The sequence below is a fragment of the Ursus maritimus genome, unplaced genomic scaffold (genome assembly GCF_017311325.1).
Source record: "Ursus maritimus isolate PB19 unplaced genomic scaffold, ASM1731132v1 scaffold_6, whole genome shotgun sequence".
Lineage (NCBI taxonomy): Eukaryota > Metazoa > Chordata > Mammalia > Carnivora > Ursidae > Ursus > Ursus maritimus.
In genome coordinates, this window is record NW_024426774.1 from 37,789,232 (window position 1) to 37,806,619 (window position 17,388).

General features: G+C 36.3%; 1 long non-coding RNA gene across 1 annotated transcript; it reads right to left on the minus strand.

Moving 5' to 3' along the window:
• Positions 1–361: 361 nt before the first annotated feature.
• On the minus strand, positions 362–15,095 carry LOC121101009. The gene is made up of 2 exons (XR_005832857.1): positions 14,549–15,095; positions 362–1,610 (listed from the first exon to the last, which is right to left on the minus strand). It is a non-coding gene; the product is annotated as an uncharacterized LOC121101009 (long non-coding RNA).
• Positions 15,096–17,388: the final 2,293 nt, after the last annotated feature.

Here is a 17,388-nt window from a genome sequence, read left to right on the forward strand (position 1 = left end):
TTCTCTGCTGCTGCTGTTACTGTTCAACTCATTTGGGTAAATACCAAGGAGCACAGTTGCTGGATCACTGGTAAGACTATGTCTGCTTTTGTAAGAAACTGCCAAACCGTCTTCCGAAGTGGCTGTACCGTTTTGCTTTCCCAGCAGCCATGACTGGGAGTTGCTAATCCTCCACGTCCTCGCGAGTAGTCAATGTTCTCAGTGTTTTGGATTTTGACCATCTAACAGGTACGTAGTATCTCACTGTTGTTTTAAGTTGCGATTCCCTAGTGACCTGTGATGCTGAACATTTTTCATGTGCTTTGTCACCTGTGTGTCTTTTTTGGTGAGGTGCTTGTTTAGGTCTTTTGACCATTTTTAATTGGGTGGTTCATTTTCTTGTTGTTGAGTTTGGAGAGTTCTTTCCATACTTTGGTGACCGTTCTTTCTCAGATGTGTCTTTTATGAATATTTCCTCCCAGTTGTGGCCTTGTCTTCTCACTTCTTCCCATTGTCTTTCACAGAGCAGTTTTCAGTTTAAATGAAGTCCAGCTTCCCAGTGATCTCTTTCATGATCATGCCTTTGGTGTTAGATCTTAAGTCATGGTCACACCCCTAGTCACCTAGATTTTCTCCTGTGTTATCTTCTAGGAATTGTGTGTTTTACATTTAGGTTTTGATCCATTATGATTTAATTCTTATGAAGTTTGTAAGGTCTGTGTCTATTTTTTTTTTTTTTTTTGCATGTGGATGTCCAGTTCCAACATGATTTGCTGAAAAGACCATCTTTGCTGCATTGTATTGTCCTTACTCCTTTTTCAAAGATCAGTTGACTATATTCGTGTGGGCCTATTTCAAATTCTTGGTTCTGTTCTTTTGATGTCCGTTGATGTGTTGCCTCTTCTGTCACCAATACCACACTGTCTTAATTGCTCTACCTTTATATTAAGTCTTGAAGTCAGATGGCATCAGCCCTTCAGCTTTGTTCTTCAGCATTGTGTTGGCTATTCTGGGTCTTTTGCCTCTGCATATACATTTTAGAATTCATTTGTCAATATCCACAAACAAACTTGCTGTGATTTTGACTGGGATTGCTTTGAATCTATAAATCAAATCAACTTGAGAAGAACTGACATATTGACAGGATATAGTTTCATGGTTGCATTTATCTGGCTAGTTTATCCACAGAAGGATAATGGAATTAAGGGATGCTCATAGTCCCTGAGCATTTTTGTCTTATGTGGATAATCCGTTTATTCAGGTGGATGGATGGACAGAATATTTACAACCACTCTTTCAGCCATTCAAATAAAATGATCTAAATGTAGGGTTGGTTTGTTTTCATTGTTTGAAGAGGTCCTGTTTTCTCCATTCCTGCTTTCAGGTTAAGGAAAGAGCATTGTTGGCTTATCATCATGCGATATAGTCCATTTTCCCTCACTATTCTTTTGGGCATCACTGGAAACAGAGACTGTCCTGGCTCTGGAAGGTCCACAGTCTGGGAAGGGAAATAAGGTGTAAACACCTGCAGTAGAGGTTCTCCTCTATCCTCAGCCTCTCAACTTAGGTCCAGCACTAGCAGCACCAGCTGCCACGCTCTGCACCCCAACAGACTGAATCCACTTTGTGCCCTAAAAAAAAAATGTCAAGAGTACTCAGAATAGCATCCCACACCAGCAATCCATTTGTTTTGTTTTGTAATACAGCTTACTCTAAAAATAATCATCCAGCTTGTGATGCTCACCCACCATTTCCCTGTTGACAGGTTGTAAGCTCCCTTTCCCCATCCCTCCCCACTCTCCCCATGTTGTCTGTCATGCCTTCCTGAGCACTTACCACTTGTACAGCTCGCATGACCTTAGGCTTGTCATATATTTGCACGTCTGTCTCAGAACTTCTGGAGAGAAGGGGTTATGACTCATATTTATTCCTAAATCGTACTAGCCATGCCTGCCTCTGCACCTCTTCCTGTCACCCAACCCCTAGCTGAAGAGCTAAGACCACTTTTCTTGTCCTACTGTAGTGACACAGATGTTCTTCAAATACTAATTGTCAATAGGAAAGGCTCTTACTGAAATAAATGGGAAATCTTTAGTTCAAAAAACACAAAGCAGATTTCTTTATAACTTTTCAGAGCCTTTTATATGCTTTTTACAAATTTATTTGACCAAAACAGTTTTCTTTTGAGATGTCAGAAACATTTTCTTAGCCACTGAAATCTTTTCAGAAATGCAAATCTAAACCATAGTAGGGAAATGCCTTTTTTTAAGCTAATGAACTTTCTTCTACATGTAATTATAGTTTTAAAAAATATAGAATGACATTAGCAAAATGTTGGAGTAGACAGTTCTGACAGTTTCTGGTACTTTTAAAAATGTTTCTCTGGAGGTATGGGTGTAAAGAGCTAACTTTGTCAGAACTGGAAAGCATGGGTTTACCTCAACCAAGTGAACACTGTATTCAGAAAAAAGAAACTTAAAAACAGAAAGCCTTGTGGCATTTTACTTGCCCTTTCCAAATCCCTCTCCCAACTTGGCAGCAGTCTTGAAGATAGGAGCTCACTTTCTCAGTTTAAGTCTACTCTGTTTCCCTGGAACGAGGGACCAGAGTCATAGTCACAAATGACCTGTTTGTCTGCCCTTACCTATGGACCATCCTGAAGGGCTAACACAAGGTGCTCTTCTGTGGTTTGCCTATCTTGTAACTTACTCAGGGTGGAAAAGCAGCAAGCACTGCTTGAAAACATGTTAAGGAAACAATTTTAAAAAGTGAAACCACCTGGGGCAACAGATTAGTTGAGACATACAATAGCTTGCTTAAAACCTGGGAAGAAAAGCCAGGGAGAGGGTTTCTTTGGAATATTAGGGTATTCAAAAGCATGTAGCAAGCCACATGCATGTCCAGCACAGGAAATATCAGAAAAGATCTGAGATGAACTTTCACCACTGGCTGATCTACAGGCTTGGTGCAAACAGGAACTGAAGGCTGAGACAGAATTGCCAGTAGTCAGCTAAGTATTAAGAGTGTTCCGCACAGGGGCAGTCCATAAAGACTGGGACAGGTGTCTTTGTTGGTTTGTTTCTTAAGGTCCTGGCATTCAAAGAGATCTCTGTCAAAATACTGACTGAACACAGCAAAGCCTTCAATTAAGAAGTACAAACCCTGGGGAAGGGGGAAGAGTCTGATTTCCAGGATAATTCTGGAATATTCAGATGTCCAGTTTTCAACAAAAAATCACAAAGCATACAAGGAAAGTGGGAACTATGGCCCCTTCAAAAGAAAAAAATTAATAGAAACCATCCTCAAGGAAGCCCAGACATTGTACTTCCTAAACAAAAACTTTAAACCAGCTGCCTAAATATACTCCAGAGGTAAAGAAAATCAGTAAGACAATGAACAAAATATCAGTTAGAAGAAGTTATTAAAAAGGAAACCACATGGAAATTCTGGACCTGCACTAAAGTGCAAAAATACACGAGAGAGATTCAACATCAGATCTGAGCAGGCAGAAGAAAGAATTGGCGAACCTGATGATAGAACAGTTGAAATCTAGTTTGAGGAGGAGAAAGGAAAGTGAAGAGCCTAAAGGACTTGTGAGACCATCAAGCTCACTAACATATGCATTATGGGAATTCTAGGAGAAGAGAGAAAGGGATAGAAATAATATTTAAAGGAATAATAGCTAAAAACCTTCCCTATCTGAAATATATGAATCTACACATCCAAGAATCTCAACAAATTCCAAACAAAATTAAGGGATCCACACTGAGACATACAGTTAAGTTGTTTAACAGTAGAGACAATGAATAACGAAAGCAGCAGAAGAGAACCAACTCCTCACGTACAAGTGGAGCCTCAATAAGATTAACAATGAATTTCTCATCAGAAACCATGGAAGTCAGAGGCACACAGATGACCTGTTTAAGGTTCTGAAAGAAAAAAAACTATAAATGAAGAATTCTATATCCAGCAAAATTACCCTTCCAGAATGAAGGAGAAATTAAGGTATTCCTGATAACGGGAGTCCTTCAGGCTGAAATGAAAAGATAATAGACAATAACTTAAAGCCATATGAATAAAGAACACCAGTAAAGGCAACTTCACTGAAAAACAAAAGCCCGCATTATACTTTTGGTTTGTAACTTTTTTCGTATGAGTTCAAGGCAAATACATACAAAATAATTATAAATTCATGTTAATGAGCACACAATGTATAGAGATGTAAGCTGTGACAATAACAATATAAAGAGGGACAGAGATATATAGAAGTGGAGTTTTGGGATACTATTGAAATGTAATTGGTATTATTCAAACTAGATTGTTAACTGTAATCACAAAAGTAACGTAAGAATATACCGAATACAGAACAAGGGTATAAAAATGGCACAGTACAAAATTTCATATAAGTATGAAAAAAAGGAACTACATATGCAGAAAACAGCTACACAGGAAAAGTAAGTCCTTTATGAGTAATTAAATATAAATGGATGAAACTCTCCAACTAAAAGGCAGAGATTGGGAGAACAGATTAAAAAAAACATCTATATGCTGACTCATTTTAGATAACAGACACAAAAGGTTGAAAGTAAAAAATGGAGGGGTGCCAAGGAAGATGTTGGAGGATGCTAAGCCCACACCGTCCCACATTTACAACTATATTATCACTCACATCCAAGTCAATGAACCAGAGTGATTTGAAGATTGGCAGAACAAACTCAACAAATAAGGGTAGAGAAGAAGCCCCATCAAAAAGGTTAGGAAGGGCAGAAAATGGTGGTTGGGAGTTGCCCACAGCAGGGAGGGAGATGCAGTCACAGAGAAGAGAAAGCACCAGAGAGCCCACACAGGGAAAGCAAATTCCCATAATGTCTGAAGCCAGTGGAGCTGAATCCCATGAGTTGGTATAACCAGTGTGACTTGGAGGCTAGAACTTTAAAAGTTAGCCAACTAAGCCCTGGGCAAGCTGGGAGAGTGAATGACAGCTAGGGGTGCCAGCCCAGTGAAGGAGACAGCAGCCCAACAAGATGCGTAGAAGTGATGCTTGCACAATGGGAGTGAGATCTTTTATACTGATTTCAGAGTGTGTTCTATCAGACAAAACATGTCAAAGCAAAGCCTGTAATAGACAAAGAAGGACACTATATAAAGGGGACAATCCAATAAGATGTAACAAATGTAAATACGCCCAAATACATAAAACAGTTAATAACAAAAATTGGAACTAATCAATAGTAATACAGTAATAGTAGGGGACTTTAACACCCCACTTACATCAATGGATAGATCATCCAAACAAAATGGAAACTGGCTTTGAGTGACACATTGGACCAGATGGATCTAACACAAATATCCTGAACATTCCACCCTAGAAAAAGCAGAATACACATTCTTTTCAAGTGCACACAGAAGATTCTCCAGAACAGATCACCTATTAGGCCACAAAATAAGCCTCAACAAATTGAAAAAGGTCAAAGTCATACCATGCATCTTTTCTGACCACAATGCTATAAGTTAGAAATAACCACAAAAAAAAAATCTGGAAAGACCACAAATACATGGAGGTTAAATAACATGCTACTAAACAATGAATGGGTCAATCAATAAATCAAAGAAATCAAAAAGTACATGGAAACAAAAAAGGAAACAATGGTCCAAAACCTTTGGGATACAGCAAAAGTGGTTCTAAGAGGGAAGTTTATAACAATATAGGCCTACCTAAAGAAGCAGGAAAAAGCTCAAATAACCTAACCTTACACCTAAAGGACCTAGAAAAAGAGCAAACAAGACCCAAAACCAGCAGAAAGAAGGGAATAACAAAGAGCAGAAATAAATGATACAGAAACAAGCAACAACAACCCCCCCCCAAAAAAACCAATAGATCAATAAAACCAGGAGCTGGTTCTTTGAAAAGATAACAAAATGATAAACTTCATGCCAGACTCATTGAGGGGGAGAAAAAGAGAGGACTCTAATGAGCAAATCACCAATGAAAGAGGAGAAATAACCAACACCACAGAAATACAATTGTAAGAGAATATTATGAAAAACTATATGCCAACAAATTAGACAACCTTGAAGAAATGGACAAAACCTATAACCTCCCAAAACTGAAACAGGAAGAAAGAAAATTTACCAGCAATGATATTGAATCAGTAATCAAAAAACTCCCAACAAACAAAAGGCCAGGACCAGACGGCTTCCCAGGGGAATTCTACCCAACATTTAAAGAAGAATTAATACTTATTCTACTCAAACTATTCCAGGAAATAGAAGGAAAACTTCCAAATTCATCAGGCGTTTATCACCCAGGTACCAAAGACCGATAAAGACACCACAAAAAAGGAGCACTATAGGCCAATATGCCTGATGAACATGGATGCAAAAATTCTCAAAATATGAGCAAACCAAATACAATACATTTAAAAAAATTCACCAAGATCAAGTGGGATTTATTCCCAGGATGCAAGGGTGGTTCAATATTTGCAAATCAATCAGTGAGATACATCACAACATTAAGAGGATAAAAAACATACGATCATCTCGATAAATGCAGGAAAATTTATTTGTCAAACATCCATTCACGATAAAAGCCCTCAACTAAAGTAGGTTTAGAGGGAACATACCTCAACATAATAAAGGCCATATATGAAAAACCCACATCAAAGATCATACTCAATGAGGAAAAACTGAGAGCTTTCACCCTAAGGTCCGGAACAAGACAAGGATGTCCACTCTCACCACTTTTACTCAACATAGTGCTGGAAGTCCTAGCCACAGCAATTAGACAACAAAAAGAAATAAAAGGCATCCGAATTGGTAAGGAAGAAGTAAAACTTCACTATTTGCAGATGACATGATACTATATATCAAAAACCCTAAAAAATTCCATACACAAAAAAATAGAACTGATAAATGAATTCAGTAAGGTCACAGGATACAATCAACATACAGAAATCTGTTGAATTTCTATACACTAACAATGAAGTAGCTGAAAGAGAAATTAAGAAAACAAGCCCATTTACAACTGCTCACCAAAAATAGTAAGATACCTAGGAGTAAACCTAACCAAAGAGGTGAAAGACCTGTACTCTGAAAACTATAAAACATTGATGAAAGAAACTAAATGACACAAAGAAATGGAAAGCCATTCCATGCTCATGGATTGGAAAAACAATACTACCAGAAGCAATCTACAGATTTAATGCAATCACTATCAAAATGCCAACAGCATTTTTCACAGATCTAGAAGAACTAGAAAAAGAATCCTAAAATTTATATGGAACAACAAAAGACCCTAAATAACCAAAGCAATTTTGAAAAAGAAAAGCAGAGCTGGAGGCATCACAATTCCAGACCTCAAGTTGTATTACAAAGCTGCAGTCATCAAAACAGCATGGTATTGACACAAAAACACACACATAGATCAATGGAACTGAATAGAAAACCCAGAAGTAAATCCACAATTATATGGTCAATTAATTTTTGACAAAGCAGGAAAGAACATCCAATGGGAAAAAGTCTCTTCAACAAATGGTGTCGGGGAAACTGGACAGCTACATGCAAAACAATGAAACTGGACCACTTTCTTTCACCATACACCAAAATAAAACTCAAAATGGATTCAAGAAGTAATGTGAGACCATAAAAATCCTAGAAGAGAGTACAGGAAGTAATTTCTCTGACATTGGACATAGCAACATTTTTCTAGATATATCTTCGGAGGCAAGGGAAATAAAAGCAAAAAATAAACTGGGATAACATAAAAATAAAAAGCTTTGCACATAAACATAAAGCTTCTGCTTTATGAAGGAAACAATCAACAAAACTAAAAAGCAACCTACGGAATGGGAGAAGATGTTTCCAAATGACATATCAGATAAAGGGTTACTACCCAAAATATTTAAAGAGCTTATACAACTCAACACCCACAAAACAAATAATCCAATTAAAAAATGGCAAGACATGAACAGACATTTCTCCAAACAAGATATCAAGATGATGGTCAACAGACACATGAAAGATGCTATCACTTATCAGGGAAATGCAAATCAATACTCTGAGATATCACTCACACCTGTCAGAATGGCTAAAATCAAACACACAAGAAACAACAAGTGTTGGGGAGGATGTGGGGAAAAAGAAACTCTCTTGCACTGTTGGTGGGAATGCAAACTGGTGCAGCCACTCTGTAAAACAGTATGGAGTTTCCTCAAAAATTTAAAAATAGGACTACCTTATGATCCAGTAATTGCACTACTGGGTATTTATCCAAAAATAGAAAAACGTGACTTCAAAAAGACACATGCACCCCTGTGATTATAGCAGCACTATTTATAATATCAAATAATGGAAGCAGCCCAAGTATTCATCAGTAAGATGAATGGATAAAGAAGATACACACACACACACACACACACACACACACACACACACACGCACACAGAGGAATATTACTCAGCCATAAAAAATAAAATCTTGCCATTTGCAATGACATGGATGGAGTTAGAGAGTATAATGCTAAGCAAAATAAGTGAGAAGATGACAAATACCATATGCTTTCATTCATATGTGGAATTTATGAAACAAAAAAAAATGAGCAAAGGAAAAAAAAGACAAACCAAGAAATAGACTCTTAGCTATAGAGAACTGATGGTTACCAGCATGGGTAAAATAAGGGATGGGGATTAAGGAGTAGAGTACACTTCTGACGAGCACTGGCTGATGGGTGGAATTGTTGGGTCACTATATTGTACACCTGAAATGACTAAAACATTGTATGTTAACTACAGTGGAATAAAAGAAAAAAACTCAGTGGCTACAACAGTATAAACGTTAAAAAAGGCAAAAAATGGAGAAAAGATAATCCATATGAATAGTGATCAAATGTGATACACTATGGGTTATCTATGTTATTTTCAAACTGAAATACATTTTAAGTTGGGGTGCCTGGCTGGCTTAGTTGGTAGAGCATGTGATTCTTGATCATGGGGGCTGTGAGAGTTCAAGACCCATGTTGGTTATAGAGCTTACATTAAAAAGCAACAACAATAAAAAAACCAAGTGATTAAAAGGATGAAAAATTAATAAATATATAATAAACGGTGTCTTGAAAACTGGACAGCCATAGGCAAAAGAATCAAACTGGACCACTATCTTACACCATACACAAAAATTAACTCAAAATGGATTAAAGATTTGAACGTAAGACCAGAAGCCATAAAATGTTTAGAAGAGAACACAAGTGGTAAGCCACTTGCATAGGTCTTGGCGAGGATTTTCTTTGAATCTGACATCAAAAGTAAAAGGAACAAAACCAAAAATAAATTGAACAAGTGATGGGCTTTTAAAAAACCTTCCTATTGATTTCACTCAGCAGTTTCTGAACTAGTATCTTAGTATCTGGACTAGGTTACTCCTCTTGCATCTTCCATACATGGCACACTTGTTAAATGATCAAACTTAGTTTTTCCTTTAGAGAAAAAAAATAAAAGAATTTCCCAGCCTCAGGTCCTAGAGAAAGAAAAATTGTTGTTTAACCAGACACTGAAAATCAAGATGGTGAGATGGTAAACTTCAAGTCTAGAAGATGGGAAACTTCAAGTCTGGGAGAAAAACAAAACAAAACAAACTGTGGGATTACAAAGTTAAGTGCAAAATGGAGTCCAGAGTTAATCCTCCAGGGTAACAGACAGCCTTCCTAATTGTCTGAAATAGGTAAGAAAGTGTGTCATAAAAATACAGGGGAAACAGCAAGGGGAGAGCTGTTTGGATTTATTTGAATATAAGAGCATGAACAGGGAAGCAAAAAAAAGATCACAAGACAGGATGCCTGCTTTGAAGTACTTTTATTCAACTCGGAACTAGAAGTTCTAGCAAGAGCAAAGAGTTAAGAAAAAGAAAGTAAAGGTACCCAGGTTGAAAAGGAAGATGTAAAATTATCTTTGTTCATATGATCTTATATGTAGAAAACTCCAGTATTCTACACACACACACACACCCACACACCTGTCAGAACTGATAAATTCGGCAAAGTTGCAGGATATAAAATCATATAAAAACTGGTAGAAAAAAAATCAGTTGCTGAGGCGCCTGGGTGGCTCAGTCGTTAAGCGTCTGCCTTCAGCTCAGGGCGTGATCCCAGGGTCCTGGGATCGAGCCCCGCATCGGGCTCCCTGCTCCGCTGGGAGCCTGCTCCTTCCTCACCCACTACCCCTGCTTGTGTTCCCTCTCTCACTGGCTGTCTGTCAAATAAATAAATAAAATAATTTTTTAAAAATCAGTCGCATTTCTATATACTATCAAGGAATGATCCAAAAAGAATAAAATACGTAGGAATAAATTTAACCAAGGAAGCATAAAACTTCTACACTGAAAACTAGAAAACAGTGCTGAAAGAAATTAAAGACACCACTAGGTAATCACTTAGGAATACGTGAACATATCAGAACAACACCTCGCACATCTTAAACTTAGACAATATGCCAATTATGCCTCAATAAAGCTGGGAGGGAAAAGAAGACACCAATAAATTGAAAGACATCTCAGTTGATGATTGCAAGGCTTAACATTGTTAAGATAACACTACTTAAACCAATATATGTAGTTTCAGTGTAATTTCTTTCAAAACTCAGATGGGTTTTATTTTTTAGAGATGGAAAGAACTAACTCAACATTTATGTGGAATTTAAAGGGACCCTGAATTTAAAAAAAAATCTTAACAGGATTTATGGTTCTTGATTTTAATACTTACTACAAAGCTACAAGAATCAAAACAGTGCACCACTGGCATAAGGACAGATATATAATCTAATAGAATATACTGGAAGCTTAGTGGTAACCCTCACATCTATGGTCAACTGTTTTCTGAATGGGGTGTCAAGACCATTTAACAGGGAAAGAACAATCTCTTCAACAAATAGTGCTAGAAAACTGAAATATCCAGATTCAAAAGAATGAACTTTGAACCTTACTTTACTCAAAATAGATCAAACCTAAATTTAAGAGTTCAACTATAAAATACCTAGAAGAAAACATAAGAGAAAATCTTATGACCTTGAATTTGGCAATGTTTTCCTAAATATAACACCAAGAGCACAGCCAAAAAAGTCAAAAATAGGTAAATCAGACCTATTCTCTGTTTGCATCAAAGGACACTAGCAAGAGAGTGGAAAGACAATCCACAGAGGGGGAGAAAATATATGCAAGTCGCGTGTCTTAACCGTTAATGGTTTAATATCCAGAATACATAAAGAACTCATAACTACAGAGAGACAACCCAGTTAAAGAATGTGCAAAGGACTTAAGTAGACATTTCTCCAAAGAAGATATTCAAGTGGGCAATACGTACACAAAGATATGCTCAGCATCATTAGGGAGAAGCAAACAATGACAGGACATTTTACACCTATGAAGATGGCTACACTTAGAGAAAATGGAAAATAGCACGTGTTGGTGATGGAAAAAACTAAACCATCATGTACTGCTGGTGGGAATGTAAAATGGTACTGCCCCTCTGGAGAACAGTTTGGTGGTACCTCAGTAAGGTAAATATATAATTACCACTTGACTCAGAAATTCCACTCTCAGGTTATATTCTCCAAAGGATTGAGAACAGGGACTCAGATACTTGTACATAAATGTTCAAAGCAGCATTATTCACAATAGCCAAAAGGTGGAAACAACTCAAGGATCCATTATCAAGTGAATGGATTAACAAAATGTGTTATGCAATGGATTCTTCGGCCATACTAAAGTATGACGTTTGGAAACACGTTACGATATGGACGCATCTTGAAAGCATTATGCTGAAGTAAAATAAGCTACACACGAAAGCATAGATACTATATGATTCCATTTATAAGAAATATCTAAAATATACAAATTCATAGATAGAAATTGATTAGAGGCTACCAAGGGCTGGAGGTAAAGGAGAAAAGGGTTATTGCTTAATGGGTACAGAGTTTTCTATTTGGGGTGATAAAATACTTTGGAAATAAAAAATGGTGCTAGTTATAAACATCTGTGAATCCCACTCAATCGTACAAATATAAATCTATGTTGAATTTTACTAAATTATTTTTTTGTATATTTGAGATGATCACATGGATTTTTCCCTTCTGTTAAATGTGGTGAGTTAATATCTAAATATTCTGATACTAAACTAGACTTTTATTCCTTAATCTTTTTTTTTTTTTTTTTTTGGTAATACACACCATTTTTTATACATGCTAGATTTGAACTTGCCAATAATTTATCTAGGATTTTTGTCAGTATGTTTAAAGTAATATTGGCCTGTAATTTCCTTCTATTACTCTTGTCAGATTTTGGTATCAAGTGTACTAGCCTTACAAACCCCCGAAGTAGTCATTCTTCTCTGTTTCCTATCCTCTAGGCTATTTTGCATAAAGTAAGGATTGTTTTCTTTTTTTTTTTTTTTTTAAAGATTTTATTTATTTATGTGACAGAGAGACAGCCAGCGAGAGCGGGAACACAGCAGGGGAGTGAGAGAGGAAGAAGCAGGCTCCCAGCGGAGGAGCCCGATGTGGGACTCGATCCCGGAACGCCGGGATCACGCCCTGAGCCGAAGGCAGACGCTTTAACGACTGCGCTACCCAGGCGCCCCATAAGGATTGTTTTCTAAGCTTGGTACAAACTCACTTGTTTTATCCTGCTCCCTTTTGGGCATATGGATGGTGCAAAATTTTTAATTAACAATTCAGTTATTTTAATGCTATTTATTCAGATTTTCAGAGTCAATTTTGGTAAATTTTCTACAATACTATTTCATTTGTTTAAAATTAAAATATTAACAATAGCTCACTTAAGATTTTTAAAATCTCTGCCATATTTGTAGCTATATTTTCATTTTCACTCTTAATATTGTTCACTTATACTTTTTCTTCATCGGTCTTGCCAGAAGTTTGTCTATTTTACTATTTTTTTTCAAATTCAGCTTGAATTTTGTCAATCAGTCTATTTCTTAACTTCTGCTTGTATTAACCTCTTCCTTTTGTGTACTGTGAGATTACCTTATTTTTCTAGTTTATTGAGTTAAATGTTTAACTTTTTTATTGTCCTTTTTGTTTTCTAGTAAGTGCTTTTAAAGCAACATATTTTCTTTGTGTAATTATTCAGCTGCATTCTACAAGCATCTTACCCTATGTACACACCAACAAGTTAGCCTGCCACATTTTTATGGATGCTAGTAAAGGATTTGAGACTCAGTAATTTTTTTTTTTTTTTTTTTTGTCAGTGCAAGTCCCAATTCCCTGTCACTTGACAGTGATGTCAAGAGAGCCAGATAATACCTCCTTATACAGAGGTTTATTATAGGAGAGGGATACTGAGCTTAGGGAATCCAAATCTTTTATAATGGGCACTGGGCACTTTTCTTCCAGAGGGATGCAGTATCTCTTATAAAGCTGCTTACTATCAAACAGCTTTGAGAAGATAGTCCAAACAAAGGGCAGTCAGTGCCTCACTCACAGTGTATGCAGAAACATGAGAGAACCAGAAAGCGTTGTCTTCTAACAATGTTGGGGGAAACTGACATCTGAACAATATTGAGTCTTCTAACCCAGGAACATGGTACACTTTTCCTTCTATGTAAGTCTCTAATTTTAGTTGTACTTAGTCTTCAGTGTAAAAGTCTTGCATATCTTTCATTATTATTCCTTCTGAGGAATTTTACTTTTCTTTTGCTATTGTAAATATCATTTGGAAATTTCACTTTAAACTTGTTTATTGTTAATATTTAGAAATACAACTGATTTTTAATTGTTATTATGACCTAACTAAATTAATTTATTGTAGTTTATAGTTTCTTTTGGATTTTTTTGTGTACATAGTCATGCTATCTGTGAATAAAGACAATTTTACTTCTTACTTTCAAATATTTTTCTTCCCTCATTGAGCTGATTAGGAGCTCTAGTTTAATACTGAGTACATATGGTTAGAATAAGAACATAGAACTGATTTATCCCTGCCCTTGGGAGAAAGTACAAAATATTTTATCATTATGTATCATTTAGCTGTGGTCTTTAATAAATGCCCTTTATCATATCTAGTTTACTGAGAATTTTTATCAAAAAAGGCTGAATTTTATCAAAAGCTTTTTCTGATCTGACAATACAGTTTTTCCTCTTTCTTCTGATAATGCACTGACTTTCAAACATTAAACTAGTCTTGCACTCTTGGGATAAACTCCACATGATATTACCCTTTAAATATATTTATATGTAGTACACACATAGATATATATAATTATAATTAACATATACAATAAAAATATTGTAGTAAAAGACAAAAAGGGCATTAGATATTGATAAAGGGGTCAATCCAATAAGAGGATATACATTCATAAATATTTATGCACTCAACACAGGAGCACCTAAATATATAAAGCAAGTATTAACAGATCTCAAGAGAGAAATAGACAGCAATACAATAGTAGAAAGGGACCTTAATACCCAACTTACACCAATGGATAGCTCATCCAGACAAAAAATCAGTAAGAAACACATCAGTGTTCAACAACACATTAGACCAGATGGACTTAATAGATACATACCAGAAACTTTCCATCCAAAAGCAACAGAATACACATTCTTCTCAGTGCACATGGAACCTGTCCAGAATAGATCATATGTCAGGCCACAGGATAAGGCTTAATAAATTTAAGATGATTGAAATCACAAGCTGCTTTTTCAGTGACAATGGTATGGAACTAGAAATCGACTGCAAGAAAAAAACTAGAAAATTCACAAATACGTGGAGATTAAACAACATGCTATGAACAAAGAGTACGTGGAAGAAGAAATCAAAAGAGAAATCAAAATATACCGGAGACAAATGAAAATGGAAATAAATTAACATACCAGACCTTATGGGACGCAGCGAAAGCAGTTCTAAGAGGGAAGGTCATGGCAATGAATGCCTACGTCAAGAAGCAAGAAAAATCCCAAACAACCTAACCTCACACCTTCATACTTTAAGGAACTAGAAAAGAACGACAAATAAAGCCCAAAGTTAACAGAAGGAAGCAAAGAACAAAGATGAGTGGAAATCAATGAAATAGAGACTTAAAAGACAACAGAACAAAATCAATGAAACTAACAGCTGGCTCTTTCAAAAGACAAAATTGATAAACCTTTAGCTAGACTCACCAAGAAGAGAAGACTCAAATAAACAAAAATCCAAAATAAAAGAGCAAATGTTACAACTGATACCACAGAAATACAAAGGATCATAAGAGACTACTAGGAACAACTACTCGCCAACAAACTGTACAACCTAGAAGGAATGGATAAATTCCTAGAAACATACAACCTACCAAGACTGAATCATGGAGAAATAGATGTCAAGAAATCTAAACAGACTGAGTACTAGTTAAGGACCTTAACTTAGCGATCAAAAACCTCCCAACAACAGCAAGTCCAGGACCAGATGGCTTCCCTGGTGAATTCTACCAAATAGTCAAAGAAGAAGTAATAATCCTTTTCAAAGGATTATCCTTTGGAAACTCTATCCTTTCCAAACTCTTCCAAAAAAACAGAAGAGGAGGAACACTTCCAAACTTATCTTACAAGGCCATCACTACACTGTTATCAAAGGCAGACAAGACACCACAGAAAACTACAGGCCAATATCCCTGATGAACATAGATGCAAACATCTCAATAAAATATTAGCAAACCATTAGCGCTCAGTTGGTTAAGCATCTGCCTTCAGGTCAGGTCATGATCCCAGGGTCCTGGGATTGAGCCCCATGTCAGGCTCCCTGGTTGGTGGGGAGCCTGCTTCTCCCTCTCCCTCTGCCACTCCCCCTGCTTGTGCTTGCTCTCTCTCACATAAACAAATGAAATCTTAAGTATTAGCAAACCGAATTCAGCAGTACATTAACAGGATCATATCTCTGCAAATCAACGCGATACACCACATTAACAAAATGAAACTTAAAAATCAGATGATCATGTCAATAGATGCAGAAAAAGCACGTGATAATATTCATCTATTTAGGATAAAAACTCTCAACCAAGTGCGTACAGGGAGAACATACCTCAACACAATAAAGGCCATATATGACAAACCAATAGCTAAAATAAAGAGAAAACACTAAAAGTATAAAAAGTTTAAAATATGAAACCTGAATAGTCCTAGATCTGTTAAATTGAATCCATAGTTAAAAGTCTTCCTAGCCTGTTTTTTCACTAATGAAGTGCTTCTACTAAATATTCAAGAAAGAAATATTACCAGTACAGTTGACCTTTGTACAACACAGAGATTAGAAGCGCTGACCTCCCAGTCAAAAATCTGCATATACCTTTGATTCTCCAAAAACTTAGTAGCTTACTGTTGACCAGAATAGAAGCCTTATGATAATGTAGTTGATTAATACATATTTTGTATATGTATTATATACTATATTCTTAAAGTCAGAGAAAAGAAAAGGTCAAGAAAATTAAGAGAAAACACACAGTACTGTACAGTATCTATCAATACTGTAAACTTGTCATCTGTTTACAAGATGGATCATTTGTCAGCACCTACATCAGTTATTATTTTATATCATACAAAACACTGTGAATGTTAGACAAATTACTAACTTTAGATATAAAAAATGAAAAGATGTGAAAAAAATTCATATATATTTACAAGTATAACAATTCGGGCATTGATAATGAAGCAGTGATAGGATTGCTTTACGGTAGCCTAGTGTAATTGATAGAAACGCTTCAGCTTCACAATACCCTAGCCTATGCACTAATGAATGAGTCACTGTAAAATTTTCATGACATACAGTATTACAATCATATTCATAGTATTGGGAACGTTACATTAAAATCACTTACCTGTGATGATGGGCTGATAGACAGTTTCTCAAATTATAGGCATACTATACAGTAATGTAAGTCTTCGAAAGTAGTTATAGAACAGTAAAAAAAAAAACTTAACACATTAATTTTATGTTAAATATCACTCACCTTATGCCTATGTAAGGATAGGCTGTCCACTTACATACAAGTCTTACACATGACATTCTATGCAATGCATATTTGATGCCTAAGAATGCCTCATGCCATTCTTGCCATGTGGTCGTCATATTCTCAGACACATTCATATACAACAGATAAGCGTATTAACTGTGTGGCATGATTACTTACTATTGACTAAGTGAAGTGGATCGGCATAAATGTCTTCATTCTCATCTTTGAGTCGTCTGAGGAGGAGGAGGAGGAGTTGCTCTTGCTGTCGCGGATGGCAGAGGTAGAAGAGGTGGAAGGGGAGGCAGGAGAGGCAGGCACACTCAGAATGACTTTGTGAATATACATCATAATGTCTAATTTATTTCATTTCTCTAAGTGTTTCTATTTGGTACCAATCACTCCTTCCCCCATTTGCGTTAGTTCCA